The sequence below is a fragment of the Terrapene carolina genome, unplaced genomic scaffold (genome assembly GCF_002925995.2).
Source record: "Terrapene carolina triunguis isolate 2854851 unplaced genomic scaffold, T_m_triunguis-2.0 Scaffold374, whole genome shotgun sequence".
NCBI classification, from domain to species: Eukaryota; Metazoa; Chordata; order Testudines; family Emydidae; genus Terrapene; species Terrapene triunguis.
Genome location: NW_020664725.1, coordinates 12,346,835 through 12,365,216, shown reverse-complemented (window position 1 = coordinate 12,365,216; position 18,382 = coordinate 12,346,835).

Sequence of the window (18,382 nt, the reverse complement as noted above, 5' to 3'; positions counted from 1 at the left end):
TGTGCCTGCAGCACCTTCCCTCCCTTGTGTTCCTGTGCCAGTGCCTCTGAAGGGCTGACCGGCCCTAGCCCGTGGGCTGGGGGATCTGGGCAATATTAAGAAAAACAGAGGGAAGGAGAACCGGGGAGATCACCCATCCTGAAAAGATAATAAAGGGACAGAGTCCCTGGCTTTTTGCAGGAGCAGCACCTCCGGCTCAGGGCAAGGACCTGCAGCCTGGCTCGCTTTCAGAGGCCACTTGTCAAGGACCTGTCTTAATTGGGTCTCTCCACCCTGCCCTTCTGCTGGAGCGCTCCCGTTGTCATGCCGCTCTCATGCTCGAGGGAGGGCATGACAGCAGGGACAGAGGGCAAGCGGCTGGCACACAGCTCCTGGGGAAGGGCAGCGAGGCAGAGGGCAAAGCTGGGCTGGCGGAGCTGGAGGCAACCAAGATGGGGGCATTTGTTGTGAGGGGGGAAGGGGCAAAGGGCACAAAGGGAGGAAAGTGGGCTGGGGTCTGTGCAGTATATGGGCAATACATGGGCCAGATGCCAGAGGGACTTGGAACGGGGCCACACCAAGCAAGGCATGCCTGGCACAGGGTCTCTGGCGTGGATGCTGGAAGATTCAGGCATACTGAGAGCTTTTATTATTCCCAGGGCGAAATCTTTGCTGTGCTAGAGTTTGAGGGGGTTTTTCTTCTCGAGAAGCCAGGGGCACTGAGTCTGGCCACCAGGCTCCGTGCCACAAGGAGCCATTTCTCATCGGTCGCTCCCTCCTGCAGCAAGCTGCTCCCAGAGTCACGTCTCCTGGAGGGGGCAGCGTGCAGTACTGTCCGAACGGTCCATGGGGACAAGCGATGGAAGCTGCTGGGGAACCCAGGTCTCTCTTTCCCCTCTATCCTGGCCCCGACTGGGTGGGGCACACTGCAGTTTCTCATCTCCTGCTGCTGTTTCCAGGCTCCCTCCACAAATGCCCATCAGATTGACACCAGATTTTTTGCTGGTGCAAATCACATTGAAATCAATGGAGCTCTGCAAATTTGCACCAACTACCCACTCCCTCTTCTCATCCCTACCCCAGCTGTCATGGCATGGTTCACAGGGGAGGGAGAGTCACACAAGGATCAAGGGCCTTGCAATTAGGGGTCACAATTGTGAGGCTCTGCAGGGCCCCCCAAATTTGTTGAAACCAGGCCCGGGTAGGAGAATAGCAGCCATTTTCTCCCTATGCGAACTGCAAGACCCAAGTAGGAATACAATTGGAGAGGATTCAGAGAAGAGCCAGGAGACTGATTAAAGGATTGGAAAACCTGCTTTACAGTGACAGAGCTCAATCTATTTAGTTTAACAAAGAGAAGGTTGTTGTCATGACAGATGATTTGATTACAATGGGGAACAAATATTTGATAAAGGGCTCTTCCACCTAGCATACAAAGGTCTAACGCGATCTAATGGCTGGAGATGGAAGCTAGACAAATTCAGACTGGAAATAAGGTGTAAGTTTTTATCAGCGAGGCTAATTAGCCTTGGAACCAGTTACCAAGGGTTCTGGGGGATTTTCAATCACAGCCAATTTTAAATTCAGGACTGGATATTTGTCGAGAAGATCTGCTCTCGGACAAATAGGGATGATTTCAGGACAGTTCTCTGGCCTGTGTTATACAGGAAGACAGACTAGATGATCACAGTGGTCCCATCTGGCCTTGGCATCAATTAATTTGGATCAGTGATGATGCCCCTGGCCAGAGGGGCTAGCCAGCATTCAGGGTCTTGCAGGTTATTTTTGTTAGGAAAGGAAATTGATGACATGACTCAAATACTTCTTTGGTGCAATCCTGTTTATTTACAAACACCGCACACAAATTCCTGCTTCCCTAACACCTTAGGAACAAAGAGGAGCCGTTTTCTCGTTTGCAGTTTCCAAGTCTGCCTTTCCAACCAGAACTCTGCCCAAGAGACACTCTGTTGGCTTCCTTCCAGGGCCACGCTTCCCCTACTTTGCTCATGGTCTACTCTCTTTCTGGTTCCTTTCAAACACATTTGAACAGACACATTTGAACCAATCAATGCTCCAGCCACTACATTTGCAATCAGTCTCCAGGGAAGCCCTTCAGGCCATAGGACTCAGCTTCTACTCAAGCCTTGCCATGGTGGGTCCATGCCTTGCACAGTGGCTTCTGTTGTTTCAACTATCACTAAACAAAAAGGCATTTAATCACTCCCTCCTTGAGCCTGACTAAAAGGTGGCTAAGATCTCCCACCAGCTTCAGTGGGGTCTGCGATTGTCCGTGGATCAAAGATGCCACCAGCACCCTCCAGCATAACAGTAACTTCGTTCCTGAAGATGGTGCCCAAAAGAAAAGGAAGGAGGAGGCCTTGAACAATCTGCCCAGGCAGAGCCTGCTGCTGCACATCTGGAAAGCATGTCACATCCTTAACAGGCCAGAGGCAGGTGTCTCCAGGGAGGGATTCTTCGACTGCTGGGCTGGATTTCGCCAGCGGCAGTCACCGAGCCTGACGGAAGAGGAATCTCTCAGCTGACTGGCAGCTCCCTGGGGAGGACCAGGTGGGGCATGATTCCTCCCTAGTTACCAGGGGCTGACCTCACCCAGCCAAAGCTCACATGAAATACCAGCTCCCTGGGTCGAGTCTGAGTCACAGCCAGGCCCCCAGCAAAGGGACCTAGTACCTGGGGGTGGGGGGAAGGGTAGAGAAAAGGGGGCTAGGCAGACAGTACCGAGAGCATGACTTTCCACTGGAGCCTGGCAGATATGCTGTTCATACACGCACCATTATAAATCCCATTCGGCTTGTGACGGCTAGAGCCCCCTGGGGCTACTGCCTTCCAGTGGAGCTCCTCTGTGTCTGAGCTGTGGTGTCAAATGGGAGCAAGGATGCTCTCTTGTGGTTAGCCACCCAGCCATGCACAGAGTCCCTGTGAGGCCTTGGGCAAGTCCCTTAGCCACCTTAGGCCTCAGTTGGCCATCTGTAAAATGGGGATAATATAGCCCTTTTCCCATCCTCGGTCTCTCTCAGCATGCTCCTGTCCAGCACCCAGCACAGCAGCACTCTGATCTCAGGTGCGGCTTCAAGATACTACAGCAACACAAATGCCAAGGTCTCGGGGCTGCGAATGGGAACAGAGCGCCTGAGCGCTCATGCACCGGCCCTTTTGCGCTCGCCTCTGTGCGCGCTGTGGAGGAAGCCGCGTTCTCTGTATCCATCATCCTGTCAGGAAGCCCTTAGCCCCCGACGAGCCGTACTCCCCGCTCTGTTCAGCACAAAGCCCAGCTAATACAGCGAGATGAATGAGTCTGCAGGGCTCTATCGGCAGGATGCTGCTCTGCTGAGGAGATTGGCTCCCCCTTATCGATGGGGCTCTTCTGCTGACCTAGCCTGGGGAAGAACGGGGGTGGGGTGGGGAGAGGGGGGTTTGCAGGCTGCATGGGGACTTGGAGCTTGGAAGCCGAGGGTGGGACGCGGGGAAGCCTGCCCACTGAGGGAGGGGGGGAGATGGCTGCACAGGGCAGGTGGCTGGCCAGTGAGGTGGGTCCACAGCTACAGGAAAGGCTTAGCTGGGAGGGTGCCCTGCCTGGGGAGGGGATTATGGCCGTGGTGCTCCCCGAGCAGTAGGATGGTGCAGGGTGCCTGCCAGGGAGGTAGGAGCCAAGCGGTGGTGTTATGGGACATGAATGAGGGTTTCAGAGGAAGCACGAGGACCCAAGCACTCAGGGACCCCTCACCGATGGAAGCAGGACCCCTCAGACACAAGCACAGCCCTTGTTCCCCTTGCCCCTGCCATTCCTACAGACACCCAGAGGCAGAGTTGTATTGTGGGTGCTGGATCTGCCCAGTTCCTACAGGGATCTCCCATGCAGAATGGTACTGCCCACCCCACTGGGTCCCTTCACATTTGATACAGATGCCCACCCACCTCTCTGACATCCTGCTACCCTGGAGGATGCATTGGACAGGAGAGGGCTGGTGAGGAAAGGTGGATGCGTCCCCTGTAGGTGGCAATGGGCCAGTCCACCAGCTGCCTATCTGGGAGACCAATGTGCAGCAGAAGGTCCTGCAACCGGTAGCAGCTACTACTGCTCTCCTCAGGAGGATGGCTGGAGCAGAGTATCGACCATTGCAGGGCCATATGCTGGGAAAAGGGGCTCCACCCTGCGGTGGTTCCTCAAACGGCAGCCAGAGGTGATAGCACATGCCTTGGATTGGCTGCAGGCCCATCTGACTCTCCAGTTACAGGACTCCAAGCAGGGATCACGGAGCAGAGTTCCCCGGCCTGTGTGGTGCAGGTCAGACTCCAGGTCCCTTCTGGCCTTAAAAAATCTACAGATGAAGCAGGCAGCCCAAGCTCTGTCAGGAACAGCGATCGGGGAGGCTCTGTGGCCATTACACACCTGGCTAGAAGGATTTATGGCTTTGGTTAGGCGGTAGCACAGGGACAGGCGCTTCACATCAAGAGCCAGCGTCACAGCCGCTTGGCACCATTTCTATCCCGCGCTTTGTAAAGGAGAACGCCCATCATTAATAATCCAAACCTCGCCCCCCACGCTGTCAGCCAGGGGAACCCAGCCTGCCTTGGGGACATCTCCCCCACTCCAAACTCTTAGCCAGGGCCCCAAAACCCACCCGTGAAGAGAGAGAGAACCACTCAGACAAGCCCTGACTGCCAGCGATCGGCACCACATATACCCCGGTAGCCAGAGAACTGTTATAGGAACGTAGGACGGGAAGGGAAAAGCTCAGTCACCCAGTCCAGGCCCCGGCTAACGTAGGCAACCCCAGTTTCCAAGCATAGAGCTGAGGAATGCCCTTTACATTACATCCCACCCCCTCTTTGCTCCAGCACATTAATACCCCTTAGGGCTGCCAGCATAATGCCCCACTAAGCACATCCCTTTGCAAACATACTCTCATTCCATGTCACACACCGCCTAGTTTAGATTGGGTCTCCCCCGGGATCTACTATGGACCTTAACGCTGTGACCCACAGCTAGCTTCATGACTTCATTCCCCTCACCGGTTCATAATCTTCTCTCGAGAGGAAGGAGACTCCCCTGCACTCCCCAATCCCAGCCTCTGCCCTAGGAGCCAGCTAAGTGAATTATTGGCAGCAGATCAGGGCAAGAGGCAGATAAGCAGCGCACGGAGGAATACTGAGGGCTCGGAGGCCGTGATAGGAACAGGGCAGGGGAGAGCGCCAACAGCAGCCTAGCACTGATTGGATGTAGGAAAGGCAAAGCACTGAGGCCAGCGGGCAATAGGTGAGCGGAAGCGTCCAGTGCTCAGTAAATGAAACGCAGGGTTTACTCACAGGTCTCTCCCACGGTGGTGTCCTCCGTCTGAGGGGTCATGGGAGCTGTTGGCTGCATCTCCACATAGCTGCTGTTGCAATGACGTGAGTGTCCTGGGCCAGCTGAAGAAAGGGTGAGCTTACCAGGCTTGTGCCGGCATTAGACAGGGCTGGAGCAGGGCCACCGCCAGGCATAAAGTTCCTTAAGACACAAACCCTTCCAGGCCTAAACACGCTCCCCTCCTAATGAGCCACAGACAGGGTCCATCATCCAGACCTGGCAGCTAAGGAAGCCTTTATAGTGGGTGGGGCAAGGGCTGGTCTCTCACCCTGCGGAAAGGGAATTAACCACTTCACTGCCTCTGAGTGTGTGTGTAATTACATACACCCTGCCACAAGCAGAGCTGCCCAGAGGATTCAGGGGGCCTGGGGCAAAGCAATTTCGGGGGCCCCTTCCATAAAAAAAAGTTGGAATACCATAGAATACTATATTCTTGTGGGGGCCCCTGTGGGGCCGGGGGCCGGGCGCAAACCCCCCCCCCCCCCCGGGCGGCCCTGGCCACAAGGAAGCCCATATATGGGGAACCCCCACCTAAACCTGAATGAGGGGGCAGGGGCTGACCTACCTTCAGCTCTAGCGCCGGCACCAGGAGGCTCTGGCTTGGCTGCAGACTGGGATGGCCCTGAGGAGCAGCGGAGAGGGTATTGATCACAGTGATTCCATAAGGGACTCCCCCATCCCTGAGAGCCCAGGAGAGCGGCCATTGTTCCTTCCAGTGATCCCGAGAGCCCGTCTCACAGCCCCTCGGTGCTCAGGGACGCAGGTTGCAGGGAACACTCCCTGGGCTCCGGGCTCTGCCGTTCAGCGGCGCGAACCAGTGTGCGAGGGGCACTCAAGGAGACACGTGATGGCCTCCCACTTGGCCCTGGCTCACCCCCTCTCCCCTCACTCTGGGCTGCTGTGATTCAGGGGAAGCAGTTTCACACCAGGCAAGGGTGTCTGACAAGAGATGCTGGATGATTCATCGCTGGGGATAACATCACCTGCGTCCAGGGCTCACAAAGGGGGGAGACGTTGGAGGCGATAGCGGGAGGGGTGATGGCAGTGTCACCTGTCCCAGGGGGTTAAAAATCACAAGTCAGGCCCCAAAAATCACAAGATGGGCTTAAAAATCATGGCAGTAACAAAATAATCCTGGGTTCTTTTTCTTGGCCTTCTGCTCTCTGAGGGAATGTCCACGCTGCAAAGAAACCCTGTGGCAGTGAGTCTTGCCCCATGTCATCTGAGCAGGCTCACGCTAGGAGGCTTAAAAGAGCAGCACAGATGTTGGGCTCCCAGGGTCTGAACATCTACACTGCTATTTCTAGCATACTAGCTTGAGCCCCACTAACATGGGCCTGTCCTCCTGGCCGGGGAGGCGCATCACCTGCTACAGACATAGCCTAGATCAGTGGTTCTCAGCCTGGGGTATGTGTACCCCCGTGTCGTCCGGGGGTACTCAGCTCATTTAGATCTGTGATCCTCAACCTGGGGGTTGCGACACTCAGGGGGGGGTCACAGGAAGGGCTTAGGGGGCTCACAAGTGCAGGGCCTGCATGAGGGGTGGCAAGCAGGGCAATTGCCCTGGACCCCACACCACAGGGGGCCCTGCGAAGCTAAGTGACATGTTTCAGCCCTGCCGCCTGGGGCTCCGGCTTCAAACGAGGCTCACAAGTGAAATTCAAGTATCACACTGAAATGTAAGCACAATATTTATATTCCAATCGATTTATTTTGTAATTATATGGTAAAAATGAGAATGTGAGCAATTTTTCTGCACTAGTGTGCGGTGACGCGTCTGTATTTTTATGTCTGATTTTGTAAGCAAGTAGTTATTACGTGAGGTGAAACCTGGGGCATGCAAGACAAATCAGACTTCTGAGAGGGGAACGGTAGTCTGGAAAGGTTGAGAGCCGCTGCCCTAACTGGCCCTCAGGTCACATTTTCAGACAAGACCTAAGCTTCTATTTTAAAAAAAATGAAAACAGATATTCTCAGAGTCAGGGAGCTGGGGCTTTAAGAGACATGCCAAATGTCACAGACATGCGATACAATTATAATTTGCCCATGGTTGCCCAGCAGCAGCAGGGGCACTAGAACCCAGCTCCCCTGAGTCCCAATCTAACGCACTATCCCATAAGCTAGAGTGCCTGCCCATAGGCGTACTTGCCTGGTCTGAGCCCGGTGGTGGTGAGTTAAGTGCCTCCAAAGGCAAAAATGGCTTTTCTTAGACAGCACAAGCTTTCCCCGGGGAACTCTGGTGGGAAACTGACCCTCGGAGTCTCCAGCCTGTATTTTGAAACTGCCTGTTTGCCTGTTCCTAGAACAGCCCCCATCAGCCCGAGTGGCAACCGTTAGACTCATTTCCCAGCAAAGGGGCGAGTCTGCATGCCCTGCTTTTTCCTGCCATGCAGGACCTACATGGCAGAGAGGCCGGGAAGAACACCCGGCAGTGCAGCTGATGGGAAGGGGTAGGCCCAGAGTCTGCCAGGCAGGCGAGGGACACCCCAGGGATCACAACAGGGGAGTGGGTCTCTGGGGCCGCTGGCACCCCCCCTTTCTAGGCGTGCTTTGGATTTGGCCCTCCTTACCACCTGACTCCTCTATTCCACTGGGCATCAACCCCCAGAGAGTTTAAAGCACTTGCAGTAGCTGGCTTTATTTATCCACTGTGTAAATCTCTCTTGCTGCTTCTTCGGCGCCCTTCCTCCCTCCTCTCTTGCTTTCCTTTGCATCCTTCTCTTCGCATCGCCCTCTGCCTGCACCTCCTCCTCTCCCAACTCCCAGACACTGCAGGCATCAGCTGCAATGCCTGCTCCCTGCCAGCCTTGCCTATGAGGGTCGCTGTTTGCAAGCTTTTGCAAGGCCGTGAGCTCAATCGGCTGTGAGAGGGGTTGATGCCCAGTCAAAAAACTTCCTCCCGCTCCGCACAGCTGCAGAAGCTGCCTCTAGGGCTCATGACTCAGAGGTTTAGAGAGCAGGCTGGAGGGAAGCCAGGAGCTGGGCAGGACAATTTCTCCATGCGGGATCCTTTCTAGCCAGTGCAGCTGCAGGGGGCTTCCTAGCACAAGGAAAGGATTGTCGTGTGGACACAAACCCCTAGTGAAAACTTCTCTGCTACATGGGCAGCAAGCAGGATGCAGGCGAGATCGTAAACTTGCATTCCTGGTCGGGGCGGCTCCAGGGAGGTTAGCCCTCCAGCCCAGACACTGCGGGGTTCAGCAGAAGCCACCGCCTGTGTGCTAACTAGAAGGTAGAATTTATGTTAAGGAAAATACAGCAAGTTGCCGTGATGTCTGGGGCTGCCGCAGGCTGAGGATGGGTGTGCAGTGGTTAAGGAGGCTGGCACTCCTGGGTTCCATTCTTGGCTTGCTAGGCTGCCCTCTCGGTGCCTCAGTTTCCTAATCTATAAAACAGGGTGACAGTCCCCTGGGCTTAGGGGAGTCTTGAGGCTGCAGAAGTGCTTTGAATGTCTTGGGGAAGTGTCAGCAGTAATCCATGATTCTGCTGGCAGCAGAAATAGTGGGGCTGTTATCCTTTGTTGGCTGCTGCCACTAGGGGGTGACATTGATCACACATGCTGGAACAGCTCCATCTAGTAGCGAAGGCGGGGAAGTAGCAAGCTCCCTGTTCAGCTTGTATGTCAAGACAGGGAAGGGGGAAGCCTGTTAAGTTTACCCCCAGGGGCCCTATTCTCATTGGAATCAGTGGATGTTACTCCTATGCTGCAGGGAGAGAGACCGGGCCCTGTTACCCACCTGCCCCTAGCCATGACACTGTTCCTTCTCAGCCAGGGGAGATTGGCTAAGCCCGGCCCAGCGATGCCCCAAGGAGCTCAGCAGTGTGAGGGGTCATTGGCACAGCAGAGTAGTGGTGTCCAGGTCCGGCCTGCATCAGCCTGGTTCCATGTCTCCCCTCATTCCAGTCCCAGAAATACGGCTCCCTCCCCGCTCCTCAACTCCCTTCCCAGCCTGCTTAGCAGCTGTGGCAAAGCCGGTCCCCTCTGGCGTCGGTGCCATTTGCTAGCCGAGGAATAGTCTTGTCCTCGCTGGCCCTGCCGTGACTGTCTGCATCGACATTCCGTTAATGACTGGAGCGCAGCCCCCAGCCGCTGCCTGGGCAGACACTTAGTGTGAGAAATGGCCCTAAACAAGCTCTGGGGCCTCTCGGCACCGGTGCACAATGTGCAGATTAACCCAGAGCAGAGGCGAGGTCGGAACTGCAAGCGGGGGTGGGGAGAGTGTGACTCAAGGGTAGCCCAGGTGAGATGAGACAGAGCTCTGCTGCTCAGCCAGGCTGTATCCCTGACACGCAGGGCACAGGCTCCTGAGGCCCCCTGAACATCTGCCTTAAAGTCAGCGCTAGTACATGTGGCCTTGTGCTTAAGGCTCTGGCTGGGACCCAGGAAAGCTGGCTTCCATCCCCCGCTCTGCCACAGTCTGCCTGCGTGACCTTGGGTGAATCCCTTCCTCTCTCTCTCTGCTTCAGTTGCCCTTTGTAGTATGGAATTGACATGCCCTTTCCTGTTTCACCCACAAGCGTTGGGAGGCAGCTACACTGCGGTGCTGCCCCAATGCCGATAAATAGCAGTAGCACTAGCTAAGTGAGAATGCAAGGGGGCTAACACCGCAGCATCAGAGATGCCTCCCCAAACTCCAGCCTCCGCTTTCTTCCCTGGTCTCTCCCTCTCTCCTTCCAGGGACGTAGAAGGCAAATCCCCGAGCCCCTTTGCTGCGATTCCCGTGCAGCAACTGGGAAGGCTGTTTCCCCATCTCCTTTTCCGAGCTGTCTTCTCCCCGCAGCCCACTGCGATTGTATAGGCAGGGACATCAACCAGCTGACATTCTATAGGCCAGCATGGAGACTCCAGCTCATTACATGCACCGTTAAAATTAAAAATGGGCCAAACTTACTGGGCTGCCTTCGTTAGGAGGCAGCTTTTTATTTCTCTCTTTTTACTGCCAGATAAATAATCTTTCAGGTGCATGAGTTAAACAATTCCCACGAGAAAGAGAGGGTGGCGTCTTCCGTGCAAGAGCCGCAGAGCCTGCCACAAATCAGAGTTAGCCTGGGAACGGCAAACCTGATTTAAAAACAACAATAAAAGACACCAACCCTCCTAGTGTGGGCCTAATCCTGCTCGTGCTGCAGTCAACGCAAAGGAATGCATTGAGCTCAGGGAGAGCTAGAGCAGAACCAGGGGAAGAAATCCAGACTCCAGGGAAATCAATGGGACTCTTGTCATTGACTACGGTGGGAACAATATTTCATGTGATGCAGATGGGCCCATTCCATTGGCTTCAATATTGTGGCTCCTGGTTTGCACCCAGTGTAAGTCAGAGGAAAATCAAGTTCATTGAAGGTGACATTTGTGCCTGCGTCCAATTTAAATTGCCTGAGCTAGCTTGGCTGGGGAGGTCCATCTAGATCCACGGAAGCTCCACCGACCAGTAGGATATCAAGTGACATCACCAGAACAAACACCCGTTGGACAATAATATGTTCAGGGCTGGATGCCACTCACCCAACACAAGGTGTTGGCACCGCTTGAATCCCACCAAAGCTGTGTTTTGAAGCATTAAGTTGTCCCTGAGGCTAGCCCTGTGAATTGTAACAAAATGTTTTGATTGATCTGTTGCAATTTTTTTTTTTGCATGATCACTTTATGAAAATTTTTGAGATTTCATCTTTTTGTCCCGTTTTGGGATGGGTAAAATTTCAAAAGTCTCCAGACCCAACCCCCCTAGTTCTGAGCACCCACAAACTATTGAGGGGGGAGTTGGAAATCCGAACCGAAATCCAGAGCCAAATGGGCTGCACCTACCAACCACCTCTGCACAGACTATTGTTTCTCTTAGCTCTGCTTTTCTCTTCGGAGAGTAGGGGACCGGAGATCTAGTTTCTGTTTCCTTCTCCCCAGATCACCAACTCATAGCGCGTTAAAAGGATTCCTATCTGCATTACAAAATTCAGGCACCAAGGGCCTGCCTGTGCTTGGGCCAGGCATTCAAAAGAATCAGACCTCTGGAAAGAAGAAAGTCAAAAGGTACATCTGTCTGACTTTCGGTCTTTACATTTCGTATTGCTTTTCAGTGGCTGGAATTAGCCTAGAGGGACAGAAGCACTTACCTTGACCATCTCCATTAGCTCTCAGACATATGATCCTCTTCTGCAGTCCAAACCTCAGGGAGATGTTAGTGGCAAAAATCTGAGAAGCACCTCTTATCATGACATCCAGAGGAGACCCACCCCATAATAAAAGAACGAGATGGGGCTTCCTGCAATGAAGAGACAGTGCAGTTATAATGGAGCAAAAGAAATAGATTATGCAGCACCCTGTGGAATTTGCTGTGTGGTAGAGGCAAATAATTTATCCAAATGTAAAAAAGAAAGGAGGATGTTGCATATGTGTGTTTCATTAATAACTCATTACACAATACAGCTTGTTTCCCAATATGCAAAATAAAACACAGTTCTTGTCCCCCTAGTGCTCTCAATCTGACACCCATGATGAAATTCATTTTAATAACGGCTTCCATACGCATAGAGTCCAGACCTCAAGGTGTAATTGGCCAAGGGGTGTTTGTTCTGGTGGTGTAATTTGATCCTGTGCTGGTGTGTGGAGCTTCAATGGATCTAGACAGACCTGGAATCCTCCTGCTCCAGCCTGCTCAGGCAGTTTAAATTGAAGAACTCAGGGGAGTTAATCTCATACTCTGTTTTCCCCAATCTGTTATGTTCATGGTGTAGATAAAGTTAGATAAAAACATCAAATGCTTTTGCTGGAAGGTTGCAGTGTAACATGACTATTTCTTAAAATTCAAAACCCTACCACACAAGAACCCAAAACAGAGAGCGACAAAGCAGGCTGCTCCCTGCGGCAGAGCAGCACAACTCACCCACCTTGTTCTAGGCTGGTTCTTTCCAGGCTGACTCTGATATTGCACTTTTCCCTACAGAGCCTTCTAGCCTGCAAGCAGAACTAGGAAACTCGCCCATTTTTGAAGTGATAGCTTGCAGTTCTACCACTATCCTCAGTACATCACACAATCCACCTCTAGGCTTGTAAATACTATTTATTCCAAACCCAATGCTATGAACAGGAAGGGCGTTATGCAAGTTACAGTAGACAAGAGCTTAAAAAATGAGGGCTACCAAAAGTGTGTAGTAATTGTCAGGCATGTCGTAATCTGATCACCAGCTGGGGTTAGGAGAGACGATCCCCCTCCCATGACAAGCCACGGTGCAATTAGCCAACCACATTATGGTGGGCCCAGGGGGACTTCTCTGCATGTGAAGCAGTGGATGCAGGACCCTGAGCTAGCTGGACTGGGACTCAGAATTCAGTGTTCAATTCCTGGCTCTGCCATGGATTTCCTGGGTGACCTTGGGCAAGTCACCTAGCATTTCCATCCCCCCGCTGTCCAACGTAGCACTGCCCTACTGAGCAAGGATAAATACATTAAGGATTGTGACCCACTCAGATACTGCAGGGATGGGGGCCAGGTAAGGACCACAGATGGTCTGGGCTAGTAGGGCAGTTCCACTGATGCTGGTTTTCAGACAATACAAATAGCTCCCCCCGAACCCGAGCATCCGCATGTGGCGGGCGATGGAACAGAAAGCAAAGAGCAACGATCATCTTGGTGGCACGCCTTCGGGGCGAGCTGAGTATCCTTTCCCAGTGCAGCCAGGACTCCAGCTCCTCCATGTTGCCATAGAGAGAGAGGGGTCGTCAATAGAGCAACGGTACAAGAGCGATGGAAACAAACTCCAAAGTTGGCACTGATTGCCGCATGCGAGAGACCGCCTGGGAGGCAGGGTTAGAACAATTGTGCTGTTTGTGCGCGTCTCTGTTCTCCCTCCCTGCTGCTTGGCATGGCTGGGAAAGGCGCCTCACCCCCTGGCTCTGAAGGCTGAGGTAGAAATGGAAGTGCATGTCCCCAGCTGTGCTTTTCGGCGACAGCAGCCATTTGTATAATGTCCCATTGTTACAGCATTTAATTAGCCGTGGTTGGTTCGCTCGGCAGACACAAACGAGGTTTTAATTTTTTTGTGTACGCTTGCGAGGCGCTTTTTATTCATTGCGTTACGATCCCTCTGAGGCTTCCCTTGTCAGGAGCGGCCTCCAATGAAGGGCAGATGGATGGGAATGGGCTAGCCAGAGCCTGGATGGCACTGCAGAGGTGGAGCTGCACTGAGTGGGGGGGGGGGGAGGGGATGTTATCTGTCACAGACACACGGTAAGGGGGTGTAACTCGATTGGCGCCTAGGAGATGCCAAGGCCCCATCCTGGCTGCAGCACAAAGGCCAGTGCGTCCACCAATGAGGGGGGAAGGTTTTTAGTTCCAGGATCCTGCCACATGCGATGCTGATGGGAGCCCACATAGGCCCCAGCGTCCCTTTCCGGGCCAGCCACGTGTCTGTTTCATGCCGTGACACCGCCCCGTGCTGTCCCGTCACGCTGTGGGATGCTGGCCTGGTGCCGCGGCAGGGGGAAGTTGTGCCAGCCTCCTCGTGTCATGTTGCAATGCGTTGAAGTGAGGCTAAAATTTATGTCTGGTTAAGAGATAGACTGGTGGCAGCAGAATCCCGCCTCGGATTTACCCGCCAAAGCTGGGAGCTAAGGAAAGCTCCCTCAGCCTGGGCACAGAGCGGGAGAGCTGGGGTGGAGCGGGCCGAGGCTGTGAAGTAACTTGGGATGAAGCGCACATGAACCCATGAGGTCTGTGTCCTCCAGGTGGACTCTGGGGAAGGTGGTCCCCTGCAAAGCCATCCCTTGCTCGGCTGCTACCATTCTGTCGGACAGCGATGCCGGCCCGAGTCAGTGCTCGGATGGGAGCACAATGGAAGTGACGTGAGTGATCCATGGCATGCTGCACTTCCCCTGGTGTTCGTGCCGGCCACAGTGCAGTGCTGGGGGGGGGGGGGGGGGGCGCGGGGCTGCAGGCAGTGGGGCATGGGTCTCCATGAGGGGCCCCCTCCCCTCTGAGCCCATCCTGACCCAACGCTCCTGCGTGGTGCTGGGGTGCCGTGCGGCTGGATGAGATACACTAAACCAAGGTCCTGACCCCATGTGCCCTGCCAGTTTTAGTGCGAGTGTGGGGAGGCTCACCCTGAGTGTCCTGGTGGTGGTGGTGGTGGTGGGGTGATGGCTTTCCCTACATTGAGTGATGGTGCGTCCATCAGCCACAGCCGATCCAGACAGAGAGGCGCTGGGCGGGGCGAGGTCGCAGCGATGGGGTGAGAAGGGAGCGAGCCGGACATCATCCGGCAAAGGGCTTTTCAGCTGGAGACACAGGGAAACAGAGAGGAAATGTACACACAGCTGAACAAAAGCTGAGCAACCCATCCCTGCAAGCCCAGCTGCTGCAAAATCCCACCTTCCTCAGCAAAGTCCTGCAGACTCCAACGCTGCTGCCCCTCTATGCCAGCCAATACAGCTTTCCTGCCAGAGAGGCCCAGGCACACATTTACCCCCACCCCTGTCTCCAGGCCTTGCTAGCTAGACCTGGAGATGCCCTGGGGGCACCGAGCCTTTGAGGGCTGAATTACAGTGTGAGCAAGAGGCAGCAGAGGAAAGAGAGGGGGTGGGACTCAGAGGAGCAAATGCCAGCTGATAGCCTGAGGACATGGCGCTGGGCCAGGAGGCTACAGCCCTGGCAGTGGGAAGGAGGATGTTAAAATATGCCCTACCTTTGCCTGTTATTGCTGGGTCTGCTGGCATAAATCACCTCCTACCTGCCTGGGCTGACCTTTCCTCTGATGTCCCTGCATCGCTTTGCTTTGCCGAAAGGAGCCGGGCTGAGTGTTGGTCTCTGGCAGCACATGCAGGGCCGTATTTCCCCCTGACAGATGAAGGGGAATGCAGAAACACAGAGGTCAGAGACCGTGCCCCGGCCTCCTTGGAATGTGCAAGACCCTGGGACTTGGGCTGGGTCTGGCGTGGGCCTACAAATGAGGCCCGAGCAGACGTCTCCTGGGGAGACGAGGGTGCTCATCCCACGGCAGGAGGGAGCCAGCACCTGGCAAGAGCAGGCACGGCCCAGCAGAGTGGGTCTGACTGGCTCGCACATGGGAGTGACCGCAGGGCGTGTGTGGAGAGAGCACACCCATAAGCCGACTCCCCCACAGGCTGGTTTGGCTGCTTATTTCTGCACTTTCAGAGATTTTAAACTCCTACTGAGCAGTTGCCAATGCGCCCAAGGAGGCTGCACCCTTTGCAATGGGCAGATGCAGGGCGAGCGCCAGATGATTAATTATCTGCATTCCAGAAGCACCAGCCATGAGCAGGGTCCCATTGTGCCAGCCATGGCGCGGACCCGGAGTGAGAGCCGTGCCCTGCCTTGAACAACTTGCAGTCTAAAGGATTATTATCCCTATTTCCCCGGCGGGGGAGTAAGGCCCAGACCATGCTGCAGGGGCAGCTGCTGTTCCCTGAGCACTTGAAAAAATCTGGCCCTGAGCGACTCCCCGTGGCCAGGCAGGGCATCTGAGACTGAGCCCAAGAGTCCCACTGCAGTGCCATAACCACACGGCCAGCCGAGATGCAAGCAGCTGGGCTCTGCCTAGAGGCACCTTCCCTGTGATGTGTCTGGCTGTAAAAAGGTGCCAACCCAGCCAGGCCTGCTCCTGCCTCTGTCTCCTCTTTCCCCCTTGCTCTGGGACAACTTGGTGTCCACGGGACCCGCAGCTGCAGAGGAAGATGTAATTTATCTTGGCTTGCCAGCCATCAATCTCCAGAACAATGCTCTTCTAATGAAATGGCAATATTATCACAGGCTGTAATGGGACGAATGGTAGCGGCTGAGGCCAGGAAGGGGAAGAGAGAGGCAGAGCATGCAGTATTTAGGATGCACATTCCACTGACCCGCCTGGGAATCTGCTTCCCCAGGTGGGTGAGCAGGTTCCTCTGCTATCTCCTTTTAAAGGCAAATGGCCCAGAAACAGACACTAGTGTCTGGGACCCTCCCTGGTTCCTCCTGGTGGTTCTTTAACCATCCCCCCTCTCCAAAATCGTTACCGTGCTTATACTGTACAGAGATCAGATCTTGGCACGCCCTCTTTGGTGGCCTCTGGAGGCCCCGGAATGCGACGTCGCAACAGATTGATGGAGAGGACCGCGCCTGATGGTTGAAACTGCTCCCCGGCTCCAGATAGGGGTGGGAAGGGTTGAGGAGAAGTGGCAGCTCAGTCTGCATCCCAAGCCCTCCGCAGATCATTCCAGGGGAAGGGAAGGGGAGTCCTGATAGTGCTAATCAAAGAACATGTAAAGGAACTCTCACCCTGAGTCTTCTGGCGCTGGGGCCCCTTTCAGAGCAGTTTGATTCTGGAGCGACACCTCACAAAATGCCACGGGGGTGGGTTGGGGTGGGGGGTTGGGTGTAAAATCGGACTATTTTGGAAAATGCTAATTGAAACACAAACACCTGGATAGTTACAGGGTTTGTACACGGTGTTTTGCACACCCGCTCGGGCCCAGCTTTTCAGAGCCGTGCGTGCATTTGCACACCTGCCTCGTGCCTTTGCATGCCTACCGTGTGCAGTCTCATCACCCGCACCGCAGCCGGCCAGCTGATCAGATCTGAGCGTGCTCACTCTGACCGAACATACAGGCGGTGGCACAGGGAGTGAATTTCCCTGCTCTGCAGGGGGCTAGCACAAGGCTATGCATGACTCAATCTCACTGACCCCCACGGGGGGCTATCCTCCTCCCCGTGCTAGGTTATGTACAGAGGCAGAAACAGTCCCTGTCCCAAAGAGCTTGCAGCCGGTCTCCTCGCAGCGCAAACAGCTCACCTGCGCCACAGAGAGCCAGGCCCTGAGGTTTGAAGTGGTGCACAGGTCTCTGCACAAAGGTCAATTTCACCCTTTGCATGCAGAAATAAGCGTGTACTTTTTCCACGCTTCATTGCACAAGAGCAGTTGTGAAAACCTGGGTCCCGGTGATCGTGTCCTTTACGTTAAGGAGCAGAGAACCCATTGCACACTGTATTTCACACAGGGCTCCTTTCCCCCTCCTTCCCGGCTGCTCCCATCGTACCGACCAGCCCAAGAAGCCCAAGGAAACACCGCTCCTCTTTGCCTCATCCCCTGAGTGGCTCTTGGCCTCCCGATTAGCTCAGCCGCTTTGTGTGGTTTGTTTTGGCTCCAATTGATTAGATGCAGACTGTTGAGGCATCTTCATTGTGAGGAGACAGGGCGGACGCCGGATGGAACGTGCTCGGCGAATGCAGGAGGCAGTAATCAAGGCAGAGGTGGGGCCCCTGCTGCTCGGGCCACTCTGTTGAGTGCGTGTCTTACCCTTCTACTTGAAAAGCAGATAGATTCTAATTAAAACCCAACCCATCTCTGGACAGATGGATGCAGCAGTGACTGTGCAGCGGGGCGGGTGTAGGAGCGAAGGGAAAGAATTTATTTTTTCTTTCCAGCCCTCTTCTTCCTTGCTCAGTGCTTTGGGCTGCCCCACGTGCTTGGGGCAGGGGAGCTGTGCTTTAGGGTGCATCCCGCTGGGCTCGTCGCCTTGGATTGTACTAGGGAAATGGGGAGATGCAGCCCATGAGGGATTAGAGGGGGAGACAAGGGCCGAAACCCATAACACACTGCAAAGAACGCTTGGCTAGCCAGGAGCTCACGAGCTGTAACTTAACGTGAACAGCAGCGATAGACTCCAGATCCTCTAGCTGTGAAAGCTCAGGCCCCTACCACTTAAACCACTAGCAGTACAGGGCTTCTGACAGAATGGAGCAGTTTTGATTTCCTCCAGCAGAAGGCAGCAGAACACAGGCCTGCTAACCAGCAAGCTTGCATGAATATCTGGCTGAAGCATCAGGGTGGAGTTATAAACCCTAAATGGACAGGGGCTCTCCATGGAAGACCCAGCAGTGCTAAGAAGTGCAATAATACATAGCAGACAAGCACTCCTGTTCACCCTTAAAACCCCCCAATCACACATGTGTATGAGTACCAAAAAGACAAGCCACCTCCCTCAAACATTTGTGCAAAAAAAAAAAACCCAGAAAACAAAAAAACCAAACCTTTGCACAGATATTCATA